We start from the raw sequence: 17506 nt of genomic DNA, 5'->3' as shown, positions 1-17506 counted from the left end.
CTCATTCCTGACGGCCCCATCCAACCACCCCTTCTCCCTGTCCCCTGATGCCCCTGGAACCCCTGCCTCTGACTGTCCCCTGATGCCCCATCCACCCCCCCCTCCTTCCTGACTGCCCCCCAAAACCCTTGCCCCCATTCAACCCTGTTTCCCCCATCACCATCCACATCCCCGTCCCCTGACCACCACCCCGAACTCCCCTGCTCTCTATCCAACCCCCCCTGCTCCCTGCCCCCTTACTGTGCTGCCTGGCGCACCAGTGGCTGACAGCGCTACAGCTGCGCCGCCCGGCTGGAGCCAGGCCACACTGCTGCCGCCACCACCACGCAGCACAGAGCACCGGGTAAGGCCGCACTCTGCAGCTGCGCTGCCCCATGAGCTCATAGCCCTGACACCCAGAGCATTGCGCCAGCGGTGGGGCGAGCTGAGGCTGCAGGGAAGGGGGGACAGCAGGGGAGGGGCTGGGGGTTAGCCTTCCGGGCCAGGAGCTCGGGGGCCAGGCAGGACAGTCCCATGGGCTGGATGTGGCCCACGGGCTGTAGTTTGCCCTCCCCTGCCATAAGAGGACCTTCCCTTTTATCCCATGACAGCTTACTTTGCTTAAGAACCTTTTGGTGAGGGACCTTGTCAAAGGCTTTCTGAAAATCTAAATACACTATATCCACTGGATCCCTCGGTCCACATGCTTGTTGACCCTCTCAAAGAATTCTAAGTAGATTGGTTAGACGATTTCCCTTTACAAAAAAACATGTTGACTCTTCCCCAACAAATTATGTTCACCTATGTGTCTGACAATTTTTGTTCTTTACTATCGTTCCAACCAGTTTGCCCGGTACTGAAGTCAGGCTTACCTGCCTGTAATTTCCGGGATCACCTCTGGAGCCCTTTTTAAGAATTGGTATCACATTAGCTATCCTCCAGTCATTTGATACAGAAATGGATTTAAATGATAGGTTACAGACTACAGTTAGTTGTTCTGCAATTTCACATTTGAGTTCCTTCAGAACTCTTGGGTGAATACCATCTGGTCCTGGTGACTTATTACTCTTTAGTTTATCAATTTATTCCAAAACTTCCTCTAAATACACCTCAATCAGGGACAGTTCCTCAGATTTGTCACCTTTTATTGGCAAAAAATTAGGACATCATTTCAGCAGCTTTCCCTCAAATATGGATTTAAAAGTAATAAAATATTTGTGTAATCAAAATAAGGCAGATGCTTACTGTAGGATTTTCCTCTCTCTATTCCCATGAGTTACTATATAAAAAAAAAATCTAATGACTTCATGCAATTGCCCACGTACGCACAACATTTATCAGCAACATTTTCATTACTTGAATTTCACTCTAATCAATAAAAACACAGATGGTTCTTAAAAGCAGCATCTTTGCTACGATGCTGTCCTATCCATCTTCATCATGTGCTCTGCAGACACTTAACAGCACTATTCTTTCTGTGCCAACTTAATAGGAGCTGGATTGCTTTCTAGTGCAATGCTGAGCATTTTTAAATATACGTTGTCACTTTATTAACAGCAGGGCTATTGTGTAGGAGGTTTTTTTTTAACACTTACATGGTCATTATCACTAGTGGTAAGTGTATCTAAAACTATTAGTGACTTTTATAGGTCAGTTCATTTGAAGCATCTATTAGAGTCTATGAATATGTAGTGGAAACCCAATGGCTGGCTCAGGCTGCTAACACGGAATTATTATTAAATCTCATTATAAGCCTTGAAGTACAATGGTTCTAATGGACTGAGCCAGCAAGGGAAGGAAAGTTCTGCACTCTGCGATAGCGCTTTCCACTGCAGGCTGAATTTAATGCGATACAGGCAAGATGTAGAAGGGGGTGCCTCTCAAGTGTCTTAGGCTGTATGAGTGCTGCATAGGACCTGTGGGCAGGGTTTTTAAATGAGGCCCCCAGGTCCCCTATAGCAGTAAACCAGTGAGGGGGATCCTCAGGACCCAGTCATGGCAGCAAATTCATACAAGCAGAGAGCGCCTACTGTTTAGCAGGTTACACGCAATGTGTTTTTGCCGTTACAGGTAGCATGTGGTTCCATGCATGTTGACATTACAAATCTTAGCCAGAAAACAATATGAACTTTGTAGAACATTTGAAATATAAATGTACACAACATGAATCCTGAAATTTATAAGGGCTCTTTCTTCTAACAATCTAATAGCTAATATGAGTGATCAGAAGTATTCCTGTTGTACCTCAGACAAGTTCAGAAACATTCCAGTTTTAGTCATAGGTTTCACACATCCCAAACTGCCCACACAGAGGCTTTTTAAAGATGTCTCTGCATGCTTGTATTTGTACCACCAGCCATTTTTGAGAGGTAGAGAGGCCCCTCAGCGCCCACTTTGATAACACCAAGCACGTCAGCTAGAAAATGCTCTTTAAGAAATATAAGTGACATACGATGCAAACTGGGCTCTTTTCCCAGCTCTGACATGGACTCACTGTACCTCCTTGGGCAAGTCAGTGTTTCTGTGCCTCGCTTCTCCCCGTATGTCAAATGGGGGCTGAAGATACTCACCCGGCTTTGTGAAACACTGCAAGGTTCTTGGATGGAAAGTGATATCTAAGTGCCAAGTTGTTGGTTTTTAATATGCAACTTGCCTAGCATGGACAGTTCTGTGATCCACACACTTTGGGGGCTCTATTTCAAACACATCCTGTGCTGTTCGGAGGATGGACAGTAGTGCCTTGAGGCCTCAGAACACTGTCGCCTGGTGACTGGGAGCAAAGCAGAACAAATACGAATGAAACAGTTGGTCTTCTGATTACCCATACAAAACCAAAGAAAATTAATCTGATAAATTGACACCCAAACAGTCACACACCATATATATGCTGATGGATCAGCATTATATATATATATGAGAGAGAGAGAGAGAGAGAGAGAGAGAGAGAGAGAGATTGCTGATCCATCTTCACAACCTGCTACATGCCAGCTGCTTTAATAAAGATGAGATGGGAATTGGAGAATCTTTAGCTACAAGATCAATTTTCTTTTTCTTAACAAAAAGAAGAACAGGAGTACTTGTGGCACCTTAGAGACTAACAAATTTATTAGAGCATAAGCTTTCGTGGACTACAGCCCACTTCTTCGGATGCATATATCCGAAGAAGTGGGCTGTAGTCCATGAAAGCTTATGCTCTAATAAATTTGTTAGTCTCTAAGGTGCCACAAGTACTCCTGTTCTTCTTTTTGCGGATACAGACTAACACGGCTGCTACTCTGAAACCTGTCACTTTTTCTTAACACATTCTCTCAAGTATTCCTTTCACTTCAGCAACATTCCTTTAGCTGCTCATTCTTTTCATTTTTTCTTAAACAACTCTAGCTATAAAACATCAGATTAGTAAGTGGTGAAAGTGACTGAAAACTATGCACTGACACCAACCCTCTTCATTAGCATCCAATTTAGCATCAGACTGATAGATTGCGTCAGGAGATCTGGACTGAAGTCAGTCAAGTGTGGGTAGTAAAAAGGCCTTAACTTGACATCAACAATCAAATCGCTGGCATGTTGCTTGTCATATCAGCAACAAAACAGCCAAATTGCTATTAGCTGTTAAAGAAAAGAAAGGATTCTACACCCATTAGATGCAAAAGGCAGAGAAATAGACATCGAATTTTACTTCCTCTTTTAGCAATACTGTAATCCAGAAAGCAGAGGGAGGGAGAGAACATTCTCAAGAATATTCAGTGCTTCTAGTAATGTTTAATGCATGAAAAAATATTTCAGCAAAATCCCTGAATCCCAGAGCCAGGGATAAAGGGAAATTTAATTGTTAAACTTATTAGTGAAAGTGTGTTAGTCTCTCCCTCCCCGTCCCCCCCCCACACACACATTTTTGATCCACTGAGGATTTTAGTAACAGAACAGACTTGTAGCAGGTATCCTTATGGAGAGGACCAGATTCTATCTGCCTTCCTTTCCCTTCAGCTGGATGCACAGTATAAATCACTGGACACGTTGCAAACAATTTTTTCTATATCTTCTTGTCAGTCGTGAAGAAGTCTTTCCACATACAATTGCACCATTAAGCTGCATGGTTCTGACAAAGTGGGTGTTCACCAACGAAAGCTGGTGCTCCAATACATCTGTTAGTCTATAAGGTGCCACAGGACTCTTTGTTGCTTTTTACAGATCCAGACTAACACAGCTACCCCTCTGATATTAAGCTGCATGTTAGTCTATCAAGCATAGCATAGATACAGCCTGAGTCATTATGGGCTATATCTGGATCTGGTGTAAGAGGCTACCCCACCATTGACATCAAGTGAGTTGCACATGCTTACACCAGTTCTGAATTTGGGTTTTTGTCTTTGGAGCCCAAAAGGAAATAGTGTGCTACAGTTTCTCCCTTGGTTGTGAAAAGTAACACAGGGCCAGATTTGTAAAGGTATTTAGGCACCTAACTCGAATCCGATGTGGCACCTACGTGCCTAGTATGATTTTCAAAACACCTATCAGCATCTTTAGCTGCCTAAATACCTTTATAAATCTGAACCAAATTCCACTGGAACTTCAAAATTGGAAGGGCATATGCTTATCCTTCCCCACAATCCCCAATTCCCTTTAATGGCACAGCAATGTGCTGTTATGTGGGAACTGCAGAGTTTGGATGCTCAGGAGAGCTGAAAATTGCAGTGAAATTCAATAAATTTAGCCTTTCTTCCTGTTCATGTTATTCTAAAACAGCCTTAGACTTTTACAAATACATTTGCTATTCAAAAGCTTTTGAAAATGGCAAACATTTCAGCCTATGGACTGGTTCGTGAACTATTCACCATGATGCTTATACTGAGTCATCTCTATGCATCATTCACAATTCGTGCTGTATGGCTGCTCGCCTAAGTCACTAGGCATTATTTTTGCTCCCAAATCCACACAGAGCTTTCAAAATGGCTTAGCGAGCACTTCTGGTGTGAATACCCTTCAAAATAATTATTTGCACAAATATCTGCCTGTGAATATATTTTTGCACAAGTGAGGGTCACACACACGCTTCCTGCAAACCTTCTTACAAACAAAATCTCCCCTGGCACAAATATTCACAAAAAGTGAATGGAAGTTCTGAGGCAAAAGCATAAGGGGGTCGTAAACAAACAGGACTCGGTTATACATTTTTGTAATATTTGTCCAGTTCTAGTGGCAAGATCCATTCTCTGTCCATCAGGACGGCATGGAACTAGAGTGGTGCACAGGAATCATGGTCAATCCCAGAAGCTGGGACTGGAAATGCCTCTAGCAAATGTCTTGTCTGTAGGTGACCCATGAAAGACATCAACACGCTCATCTAGAAGGATGGATTACTCTGCCTCTGCCTGTGGCATTAGGGGAAAGCAGAGGAAAATTTTAGTCAAAGCAAAGTGTATTTCCAAATCCAATAGCTCATTGCACCTTCACACTTCTTGGAATAATAATGCATTGTTACAGCTATTAACACTATTTATAACTATGACAAGCATTTTAGATGTTAAAAGTCAACTGGATGGTCAGAGAGAAAATGGGCAGAGATGAATGCAGTAAAACTAATTCTTCACTAACTGTTTTTTCCCCTTTACCATTTTTGGTGGATGTGTTCGTTTAAATTCTTTTAGATGTAAAATAATCAACGTGATAAGACTCACTATTATTCCTCATTTTTCCTTTTCAACTACCTGTCCACAAATGATTCCTCTCCCCCGCCCCCTCTGCCCCCAGCACCTTTTGGGGGGGGGGGGACATTTTATTCTGTCTTAACCAATGATAATAAAAAATAATTACATTTCATTGTGCTCCATGAACACAGAGAAGAAACTCATTAAAGATTAAATTCTGCTTGCAATCCATCAAACTGCATTTTACACAATGCTGGATTAAGATTATAGATATTTGGGATAGGTATCACTAATTAATTTACAAAATGCCACTTTTTCATTTTCTTTCAAAAGCAGTTAGTCAGTCCCAATTCAGTTCCTCCAGGAAGAGATTGGAGACAAAGCCAATGGTAGGGTCTAGTACTTAGGAGACCCCAAGTTCAATTTTCTGCTGCAACACAGACTTCCTGTGTTACCATGGGCAGGTCACAAAGCCCGTCTACACAAACAGTGAGTTCGTGGCAAGACGGGGTTTGAATCTACTCCATACTGGCCTGAAGCAGACCAAACTGTTTGTGTGGACTCTGCTGAGGCACATTAGCAGTTCATTATTGCATTTTGATCTAGTCCCATTTCAAAGAGGACTAGATCAAAGTGAATTAAACAGCTAATGTTCCTCAGAAGAGTCCATGTGGATAGTTATTCCTTGGCAGATTCACCCCTCTGCTTGCCATCAACTAATTATTCATGTAGACAAGCCCTTAGTCTCTCTCTACCTCAGTTCCCCATCTGTAAAATGGGGATAACAACACTGCCCTATCACACACATGTGTTGGGAGGATAAACACAGTAAAGATTATGATTTGCTCAGATACTACAATATTGGGTGTCACAGAAGTACATAAGAGAAGATAGAGGTTTACATCATAAAAGTCACCACAACCCACCATCTTTGTTGGCACCCTCAGCACTGAAGCCTGTCACAGCACCACCTACCTTCTCTGGCTTTCACTAGCCACTGCCGCAATTTCCTCCTGTTTGGCCCTCCAATAGCTTCAACATAGGCTTTTGTGGGACAAGTAACACTCCTCCATGGGGTCTGGATTTATTAACGAAGTTTCAAAGGAAACAAGAACTCCCACCCAGCCTTCCTAGCTGGCTCTCAACCTTTCATGCTCTTAGTCCCATTACCTGCTTAGACTTCCCCCCCCTCTCTCTCCAGCCTTCCTAGCTGGCTCCTGCTTCCTGCAGGCTTGCAATCCCCAGGCTCTCTGCCTGGGAACTAGGGAGAGCCCCCCCCCCCACATGTAGAGCAGCTCATTCAGCTCTCCTGCCCCTTTGAGTTTTTTGCTCTCTACCAAGCAGCAACTCCAAGGGCTTCCTACATGGAGTCTGCCCTGTCCCCTTTGACTCTCCACCAGCTTCTATTTTATCTATACCCCAGAAGGACTGATTTTAGCCACTTAATTTACCTGCTGTGTGATATTCTTCATTTTCTCCACCTGGGGAGGAGAGCTAAGTGGGACATGGCTGAAGGTGGACCCACCTCCCTTGAAATTGCCAGTCCTCACCCTGGGAGGATGTCAACGAACGAATGGATACGGAAACTGAACCAGATTCTCACCCCTTCAAAAAGAAAATATACGGCACATTGTGTGGAAGTTTGCATTGCCGCTACCCCTGCTAACCTTGCTGTTTTGGAAAGCAAGATTCCAGTCTACAGTATAGTAGACTACTGGGTAGCCGTGTTAGTCTGAATCTGTAAAAAGCAACAGAGTTCTGTGGCACCTTATAGACTAACAGATGTATTGGAGCATAAGCTTTCGTGGGTGAATACCCACTTCGTCAGATGCATGACATGCGTCTGACAAAGTGGGTATTCACCCACAAAAGCTTATGCTCCAATACATCTGTTAGTCTATAAGGTGCCACAGAACTCTCTGTTGCAGTCTACAGTATAGTTTTTATTGCAGCAGGACATACAGAGACCAGCTAAGATCGGATCTCCCTTGTGCTGAACTGTTTGCGTCTGAACAGCTGGCAAACAGACATGCAAAAATGGTGGGAGAAAGGAAGTAACAACATCCTCATTTTACAGATGGGAAAAGTGAGGCACAGAGAGATAGGGTGTTTGCCCAAATTCCTCCAGGCAATCTGTGGCACAGTTGGGAACTGAACCCAGCGCTACCGAGGGCCTTAATTACAAGACTATCTTTCACCAGCACTAAATCCACCTCTAATAAATAAATAAAAATCAAAGAAAAGCAGCTGTTCGGCTGCTGATAAAAACAAACAAACCTCACACTCCACTGTGAACAAGCTGATGAGGCTGCAGCACAATCAGAAGCAGGGTGGACAGTGAGAAGGGGGGTATCAATCTTGATGTTTCAATAGCCCTTGAAGAACTTGAGGGGGGAAAGTCTTTCCACTTAATGAATCTCTCCCCAAAAGACTAGATTTACCCAGGAGCCAAGGTAATAGCCTAAAATCCCTAAAGGAACTGGAAGGGGGAGTCTGGGTCTGGCCAACAGGGAAAGGTTTAGCTTCAACAATAACACAAAAGCCTCTATCTGATGTAGCGGAACTACAGAAGCCCTGTGTAATCATCATAAAACAGAAGAGAAGGTTTGCCAAAAAAACAAATCTCTGGTTTAAAAAAAAAAATTAACTAGAAAGCCAATATTCACAATCTGTTTAAGACTCTCTTATTTTCTGATGAGATTAGAGTCCACCAAGTAGTTTAAAGCAGCAAAAATCCCAGCCATGATGACTAAAAAAACAAAAATAAAAACAAAAAACTTCTTTTATGTTTCAACAGAATTATAACAAGCAGCTGAGGACAGCGGGATTTTCAGATAAAAGGCTTACCATCCTAGAATAAAAAAAAAACACAATGAAGTATATAGTCTCTCTTTATTTGCATCTGAAAGGTACAGTATATTACACAAGAGACCATCTCACATGTATTTACATGCTACTGTTTACGACTGCTATTGAGAGCAGCCCAACCTTCGAGTGTATTCTCAAAATACCCCTTAATTTCTAACCTGCCTGCGTAAACCAAGGATGAGGAAGAACAACCCATTTTTACATCACTGGCATTGATTGGCTAATACTTTGACATGTTTTCCAAATGTATTTCTTTAAGAGAAGAAGGTTTCTAAAAGTTACTAACAGCCATTGGTTTAAAAGTAGGGCAGTTATGCAGAATACTCCCTTCTTCCCAGAGGTCTCCAAATTTCATTGGTTGAAATTAATGGCACTCCACTAGGGATAGATGTGGGGGTTTCTGATTCTATAGAAAAAAGGGCAGGTGGAAGAGATGGAAAGAAGAAATATAAATAAAATCAAGGAGCATTATTTCCATCAAAATAGACGTAAGAAGTGAAGGTGATGAACATGATAACAAGGGGGCCCTTTAGATCAACTAGTCCAGCTTCATGCCAGTATAGGACTCTTCCCTATTATGTGTTTACTAGCTTTCTGTCTAGACTAGTTTCACAGGTGATGGTATTTCCACCACTTCCATTGGCAGCCTATTCCACACACAAAAACATCTCACTGTCAGAATAGGTTTTCCTGATATTAAATATTTGATTATTTTTCTACATTTTTAGAACCATCTGCAAATGTGGAGGTAGTTCCCCATCTCTATTTCTATATCCTTTGTGACTCTGTAAAAAAATTATCTACCTGCTCTTCAGCTTTGATGGATTTTATAAACGGTCTGTAATCCATTGATTTAGTTCCCACTGATTATAATTTTCCCACTATGCTTCAAGTTAACCACAGTTTAGATGGAAATATTTCATAGTAGAAAGATAGCTATGAATGGGCCACAAACAGAAGAGGGCTTTAAAGTTCCCTGGCACTAATATATTGTGAACTATTACACATATAGGCTCAGATTTTCAAAGGGGTCACAAGGATTAAGGCACCCATGTTGAAAATCAATGGGATTTGGGTGCCAGCCTTTGAAAATTCCAGGCATACTACATACGATCACTATCTAGCAGTGACACTCCAAGCACGATATAGCCACATTTGCAGATGATACTGAAACTGGAGGAGAAAGAAATTTTTTATTATATATGTAGAGCAACAGTTGTATAGTTCTGGTTGGAGGTTGCTTCCTTACACAGTATGGAAAAAGGAAGTATTCAGCTTGGTTCTTCTCTGCAATACAGCTGATGTGACTAGATGTGAAAGTGAGCATCTAACAAATAGTGAGCCTGGCCTAATTAGGTTTGTAATGAGTAGCTGCTCTATACCAAAAGAGGCCTTTATTCAGAAAGGACTTTGAATTTTTAACAGAATACATTTTGAAAGAATGACAGAACCTCTGGAAAGGATCTGATAGAAGCGATAAGAAAATGCAAAGTGTTCAAACATATATTTCATGGCATTGTGTCTGCCATCTGCTTTTCTACTGTTAACTTTGTAATGAATTCAGTCAGCAGTAGAAAACTGCCAAATTGGAGGAACAAGGAAATGCAAAAATGAATCAACGTTAAGGGCAAAAAAAAAAAAAAAAAAGCCCTCCGCAAGGAAAAAAATGCCAGGGTACCTTGTAGGAGGTGGATGGGAACATTTACAGAGAAGTGAAGGTGAATGCAATACAGATAGAGCTAAAGCAAAGAACAGAACGAAGACTGCACTGTGCACAATGAGGGATAATAAGATGTTATTTCAAGTATAGAAGATGAAAGAGGTCAACTGAAAGAGTCAGTAAGGGCTCAGAGATAAAGGCAATTCAGTGACAGCAGAGGCAGAGATAACAGAAAATGTAAATGAATTTCTTGCTTCAGTGGTCACATGGGAGGAGGGGATTGATGCCACGAAACAGAAGGATTTTTTTTTTTAATTTTTTATTTTTTTAAAGAAAGGCTTGACGGAAATAGGATAAGCCAGAACCGGTAACAAAGTCAGAATTACTGAAGACATCAGGGCTATTCAAACTTCAGCACAAATTCGTAGAGGCTGGGATGGAGGTATTTATATCTGGGGAATAATCTGAGAACTCAAAATATATACTCTGATGGGCTGGGTCACAGAGACCCCCTTAGGACTGTCACCTGATGTGCATAGACTACCTCTGAGCCCATTTTCTCTGCCAGTTTGGGACTCCAGAACCTTGCTTTATTGAGGCAGACATGCAAGCCGGCTGCAACACAGACCCAGGGTCTGAACTACACCCCCAAAGCTGGAGACTTAACTGAAAACAGCTTAAGAAGTGCTCCTGTCCCCAGCACCCAGACACCCAGCTCCCAATGGGATCCAAACCCCAAATAAATCCGTTTTACTCTGTATACAGCTTATACAGGGCAAATCCATAAATTGTCCACCCTCTAACAACACTGATAGAGAGATATGCACAGCTGTTTGTTCCCCCAGGTATTAATCACTTACTCTGGGTTAATTAATAAACAAAAGTGATTTTATTAAGTATAAAAAGTAGGATTTAAGTGGTTTCAAGTAATAACAGACAGACCAAGGTAAGTTACTAAGTAAAATAAATCAAAATAGGCACGGCTAACTTAATACACTAAGGATCTAGTTACAAATACTAACTTCTCACCCTAGATGTTATCTCAGGTACAATCCTTTTCAGACCAATGTTGTAGTTTATGGCCTGGGTCCAGCAATCACTCCCACCCCTGCAGTTACAGTCCTTTGTTGCAGTTTCTTTTGGGCATCTCTTTGGGGTGGAGAGGCCATCTCTTGAGCCAGCTGAAGACAAAATGGAGGGGCTTCCAGGGCCTTTTATATTCTCTCTTGTGGGCAGAAACCCCTTTGCTGCTGTGATTTTGCACGGAAGAATAAGATGGAGTCTGTAGCCACCTGAGCAAGTCACATCTCGATGAATGATTCAGCTTTTTGTAGGCCAATGCCATGGTTTACATGTTAGTTTGAATGTTCCCAGGAAAGCTCAGATGTGAACTTGCATCTCCCAAAGTCCATTGTTAGTTAAGTACTCCCAATTTACTTGAATAGCCCCTTCACAATATATTGGCCAAACCTCCCTTATGTGTTTCCTACAGCAAACACTTCAAATATAAGTATAGAGCCAATGCTCATAACTTCAGATATAAAAATGATATATTCATCCTATTTGTATGCATGTATTTAGTAGATTATAACCTTTACAAAGATATGTCACATGGCATATTTAGCATAAACCATATTCCAGTTGTGTTATATTTACACTTATAAGCATATTTCCATAAACATATAGAGTGCAACGTCACACTATGTATATAATAAAGTCATACAGAACAGACAGAAGGATCCAGGGACTACTAAGGAAATACAGATCGGAAAGGCTGACTCCATCAGAAAGGAAAATATTGATTAGAGAGACTAGATATACCCGACTGGAACACGTCAAATCAAAATCACGTCACAATAAAGCAGATAGAATTTCTGAGGCAACAATACAGAGAGTAGCCAAGAGAATTTGAGATGTGTAGTTTAATACATAGTGCACTGAACTAGGAACCAGGAAATCTGGGTTCTCTTCCCAGTTTGGCCCCTGACCTGCTATGTGACCTTAGGCAAGTCACTTCACCTTGCTGAAGACTCCAACTTCCCTCCCACCCTTTGGCTTGTTTTATCTATTTAGACTGTAACCTCCTTGGGACAGGAAGTGTCACACACAGTAGTGTCTAGCATCCTATTGGAATACCAATAATAATTACCTAATTTACCTCTATGTTAAGAAAGACCTCAATAGGATATCCCACACAAATGATAAAATGCAAAAGGTCAGCAGAAATGAAATAGGGATTTGGTGGCCAATTAAATGTCCTGGAGGAATAAACTGAATAGCATTAGGGGAAACACTTAAAAGGTAACAAGAAGAGTGTGACTATAAACATTAGTACATCTAATAGAGAGGTCATTTCATGGGTCAGTGACCACGAAAAAAAACATGCAATAAGGGACAAAGGCTGTAGATCCTACAAAAGGACATATTGTGCTGTACAGACAGTGAGATATATTAGACAATCAGCACTGCATAATAGAAAAGGGAAATCAAATTCAGAATAGCATGGGCAGACTAGGAGCCCTGACAGATGTTAGCTTTGTAATGTAGAGGCTAATGTGTATGTGTATTAACTACTCTCTGCTGGATGGAATGTCAGGCCTGCTTGAGTGTGTGCAATACCTAGAGCAAAGCAAATAATGTGGAGCATGTAATTTACTCATAATTGATTTAAACCTTTCTGAACTGTCCCATAAGACATTATAAGTTTGCTTTAATTTATGTGTTATTCAAAATTAATTCACTGATTACTTCTTGTTAGGGTTACCATACGTCTGGATTTTCCCGGACATGTCCGGCTTTTGGGGGCTCAAATCCCCGTCCGGGGGGAAATCCCCAAAAGCCGGGCATGTCCGGGAAAATCGGGAGGGAGGGAGGGCTCGGCCGGGGCCTCTTTGGCCGGGGCCGGTGCGGGGGCCCCGTGGAGTGTCCTCCTTTCGGAGGCACAAAATATGGTAACCCTACTTCTTGTTCAAGAGATTTTGCATGAGCAGTTCATAGTGAGTATTCTAGGTGTATTAGTTAGTTTTGATTGGACACAAAGATAACACAGTATGTTTGTCTTCCCTAACTGGATGTGCATGGCCATTAGAACCATATTTCCAGTGTAAATACTAGTCACATTTAGGGAATTCAATATTCACTGTCTGCAAATATTTTCCAATATTTGTTTAAAAATTGCTGTTTTTGTTACCATTCCTGCCAGTAATCTTGTTCACTGGATATTCAAGGAAAGGAGGACACAAAATGCATGCAAACATGGCAAAACAAATTCATTTTAAATCATGTGATTATAAACAGATTATTTGCAGTTGAGGCAGCTTGGGGGGGGGGAGGGAAGGTGGGGGAAAAACCCAAACATTTTGTCAACATTTTACTCAGTTTTTCATTCTGCAATATTATCAAATTTTGAAAACTTTAAACCAGCTCTGACTTGCAGTATTTGTCCACCTTTAACTTTAACTTAGTAGATTATTCTTTAGTTCAAATAGCAGAAGCATCTGCTTTTGAAGCAGAAGGATGATTGATAAGTCTATCAAATCAGATACTTAAAAACAAATCAAGAGAAGGATCAGTGTGGGACAAAATTCAGACTCTTTTTGGAACAATACTTAGAAGCACCAAAAAAAAAAAAAAAGCAAACAAAATATTAGAATATAAAGAGAGAGGTATTGAACACAGAGTAAAATGACTATCAAATGGAGATGGCACTCACAAATTTTGATTTGATCATGGCAGTATATCTGCTGCACGTGATGTGTACATCACAAGCAAAATAATGGGGCTAATTCTGCATGATCTATGGTGCAAACAGGTAGAATGCTATCTATTAGAGCTGATAGCAAATTGTCCATCAAAACTATTTTAATCAGGAAATTGGATTTTCAACTAAACAAAATTTTAAGCAAAAACTACGCTTTCTGCCAAAAAACCCTCAATATTTCAAATTGAAAAAAGCTGAACATCTGAAAACTGAAGGTTTTGGTTTTAGATTGCAAACTGGATTATTTCAGCAAACAACTTAAATATTTTGATTCTGAAATACTGCCACAGTGCCTCATGCAATTATAGATTGGGAGCATAAGGCATCCATTCTCTTCTATGTGCTGGGCTCCCCACTTGGACTTCATCTTCCATTATGCACCATGTGACTGCCACGATGTACCACCTCCCCTCACCAAGAGGGGAGAATGTGCTGTATTAAGGGAGAGATAGTCTGACCATGGAGCTCGGCCTACAGAGGAGAGTGGGTGCATGAGGCACCCAGGCTTCATCTCCCATAAGACAATGCAGCAGCATGTCTTATTTAGAGTATTTTGGTTTGGGGCAGAATTACTTCTGTTTTCTATTATTTGCCAGAAACTTAAAGTTTTTCACCAGGAGAGGGGAGGGGAACAAAAACAAAACCCTTTTTTGGATCAACTCTGCACCTGGTCTTCTCAATTGGAGCCTGAACTGCACTTGGGCGCACTCTAGCCTAGTTTAAACCCACAGATCCATGTGGTCAAGCCTCTCGCCCTTCAGTGTGCCCCCTCGTGGCCAAGCCCTTGATAACAATAGCCTCACCTCGGTTTCCCTTTTTGTCCCAGTTCAGAAGCATGGCCTGTGGAGCTTGGAATCTCTTTACAGCTCCAGCCCTTTGGATGAGTCATTTGAGTTTGTGCCCTTTCGGAGTAGTAAAGGGGTCCCACCCTAAGGTGCTAAGAGCCCTGTGATGGCCTCCAGTAGCTAGTTACAGGGCCCAAACTCTCCTTCTCCCGTCTTCACCAGGGAAGGAACAAACGTAAGTCAAAACACGGACAAAAATAAAGTCCAATGTGTTTTTGTGCAAGGTCAGAAAAATGCTAGGACCACCCCCCCAAATCTGGGCTTCAGCAGTCTCTTCCCCCACTTTGGGATGGGTGCTGGTAGGGGGACCCAGCCCCACCTGGTTCCCAGCCCCAGTGCCCTCTGATTGGCAGTCAAAGACTGGGTGATTAAGTCTCCTGCTGCCCACTTTGGGCTGCTTCCTACCTGTGTCCTTTGCAGGCATCTGCTGTATAGTAGCCTTCCCTGAACCCTTCTACCAAGAAATTGTCTGTCTCTCTCTCTCTCAGGAGCTTTTCTCAGTCCAATGCTATAGAGCTCTTTTACAATGGTTCTCAGCTTCTCCAGTAGCAAACCTGCTCTGCCTGCCTTGCAGCTTTTTATCCCAGCTGCTGCTAACCAGCCATTCAGCCACAGGTGAGGGAGTGATTCCCTTCTTCATTAACATCTTAGCGTTTGCTAGCCATGTCTGGTCTATTGGCTATTTGAACTTGTGTCAAATAGGGGAAGCAGGAGACATGAACTGAAACAAGGGTCAGACCTTAAAGGAATTTAAGCAGAATTGCTTTCTACATAGATCAGTTGACCTACTGTGCAGATTTCAGAGTGGTAGTTGTGTTAGTCTATATCAGCAAAAAGAACAGGAGTACTTGTGGCACCTTAGAGTCTAACAAATTTATTTGGGCATAAGCTTTTAGCCCACGAAAGCTTATGCCCAAATAAATGTGTTAGTCTCTAAGGTGCCCACAAGTACTCCTCATTTTTTTCCCTACTGTGTAGAACAGTTTGCTGCAGTGGAAGCAGCTAGTTTAAGTTTTGAAAGGCAGTTAGGTAAATATATAGGGTAGGGCAAACAATACGCAACTGCTGAACTAATACTCAAGGGATTAATGGATATTTGGCTCTCTTCTGTCTTTATTAATTACTATGATTTTAGATCTGGCCTCTATGGTTCAGAGACTCTGGGGGATCAGTCTCATTATTTTTCTATTTCTACTTTAGTTGCAATCAGTTTTAAAAGCATAGTCAGATATTAAATCCTTCAGGGGAAGCCTCTGTATTAAACAAGCTATTCCAATATTGAAATGAGGGAGTACTGAAAGGCAAATTTTAGGTAACAGCATGTAGAAGAATTAATAATGATGGACTAAGCTCTGTGTTTGTAGTGATTGTACATCACCTTCAACATGCTGTCTGTTAAAAAGGCATTAGGTTGAAGCCTTCAAGGTCTTGCACATATCAGTTTCCTTTCTGAGAAAACAATTTACTTTCCATGCTGACAGCATGAGAATTCTATATTATTGCTCCCTTTAACATGTGATCATAATGCATTATTGTTCAACATATGACATTATTAATTTTTTATTATTAGGTATTGTACTACTGTAGCACCCAGAAATCCCCACCAAGGTCTGGGCCTCGCTTTGGCACTGTACAGGCACAAAGATAGTCTCTGCCCTGAAGAATCTACAGCCTAACTAGACAAAAAAGGAGGAGGAAGAATCTTATTTTACAGAAGAGAAATCGGGACACTGACCAATTCAGTGTCAGGCCTACAGCCGGTTGAAACTTTCTATGTTTTCAACAAAATCTTTCTTTGAAGATTCTTTTCAGAGTAGCAGCCGTGTTAGTCTGTATCCGCAAAAAGAAGAACAGGAATACTTGTGGCACCTTAGAGACTAACAAATTTATTAGAGCATAAGCTTTCGTGGACTACAGCCCACTTCCGAAGACACAAGTACTCCTGTTCTTCTTTTTTTGAAGATTCTGTTTTCTACTAGAGATAGCCCAATATCACACAGAAAGTCACTGGAGGAGACAGAAATTGAACCCATTTTCCTAAATGCCCAGCTAATGCCTTAACCTCAAGATCATTTTCTCTATTTGCTCTTACTCACAGAAGTAAACACTGCAAGCTTGGGCCCATACATTGCAATAACCTCTGCATATGATGCTATGTTATGAGAAATAAATAACATATAAGAAATAATAACTGATCAGATTTCTCAAAAGTCTGACTTTATATTTCTTTATATTTCTTTTCCTGCAGCTTAGATAATATTCAACACTCTTCAAATTTACTAATTCACTCGGGCTCATACCAATGTATAATATTTATTATTACATACATTTAGCTGATGAAAGCTTAATCTTTTGATCTTGAATTCAGTAAAGCATTTATGTTCTTAAATCCATCCCTAAACAGCAAAGCCTTTAGAAGTGCATGATTTACCTTGTGCTTGCATTCCACTGAAGTCATTGATACCTGAAAATGTGTCTAAAGTTAAGCACATGCTTAAATGATTTTCTTAACGGGCCTAGCTAGCTGAATCAGCGTCTTCGATTTTAAATGAATTCTTAACCAAAATTTTACTTCATATTATAGGTGGCACAGGTGATGACACCTTTACTTACAGTTGCCCAACACTTTCCATTATAAGACCCATTTACTTATAAATTTGCCAAACTTTATGCATTTGGACTGAAATTACCCACACTGGGAGTTTGCCTCAGGCAAAATGTTTTTGGAAAATGTTAGCCAAAACAG

At 41.3% G+C, this 17506-nt stretch overlaps 1 long non-coding RNA gene across 2 annotated transcripts in view; it reads right to left on the bottom strand.

The window, feature by feature from the left end:
• The window catches only part of LOC135981403 (uncharacterized), a 112884-nt gene extending 97328 nt beyond the window's left edge, over window positions 1-15556 (bottom strand). Inside the window, exon 1 of one of the 2 annotated variants that reach the window (XR_010598396.1) lies at window positions 15166-15556. This is a non-coding gene — a long non-coding RNA (uncharacterized LOC135981403). The remainder of the gene's footprint in view (window positions 1-15165) is intronic. The other variant, XR_010598398.1, reaches the window with a different exon arrangement.
• Between the last annotated feature and the right edge of the window lie 1950 nt (window positions 15557-17506).

This window comes from Chrysemys picta, chromosome 1, assembly GCF_011386835.1.
Source record: "Chrysemys picta bellii isolate R12L10 chromosome 1, ASM1138683v2, whole genome shotgun sequence".
Lineage (NCBI taxonomy): Eukaryota > Metazoa > Chordata > Testudines > Emydidae > Chrysemys > Chrysemys picta.
The sequence above is the reverse complement of the archived record's forward strand: the minus strand, read 5'-3'. Positions and strand labels throughout refer to the sequence as shown.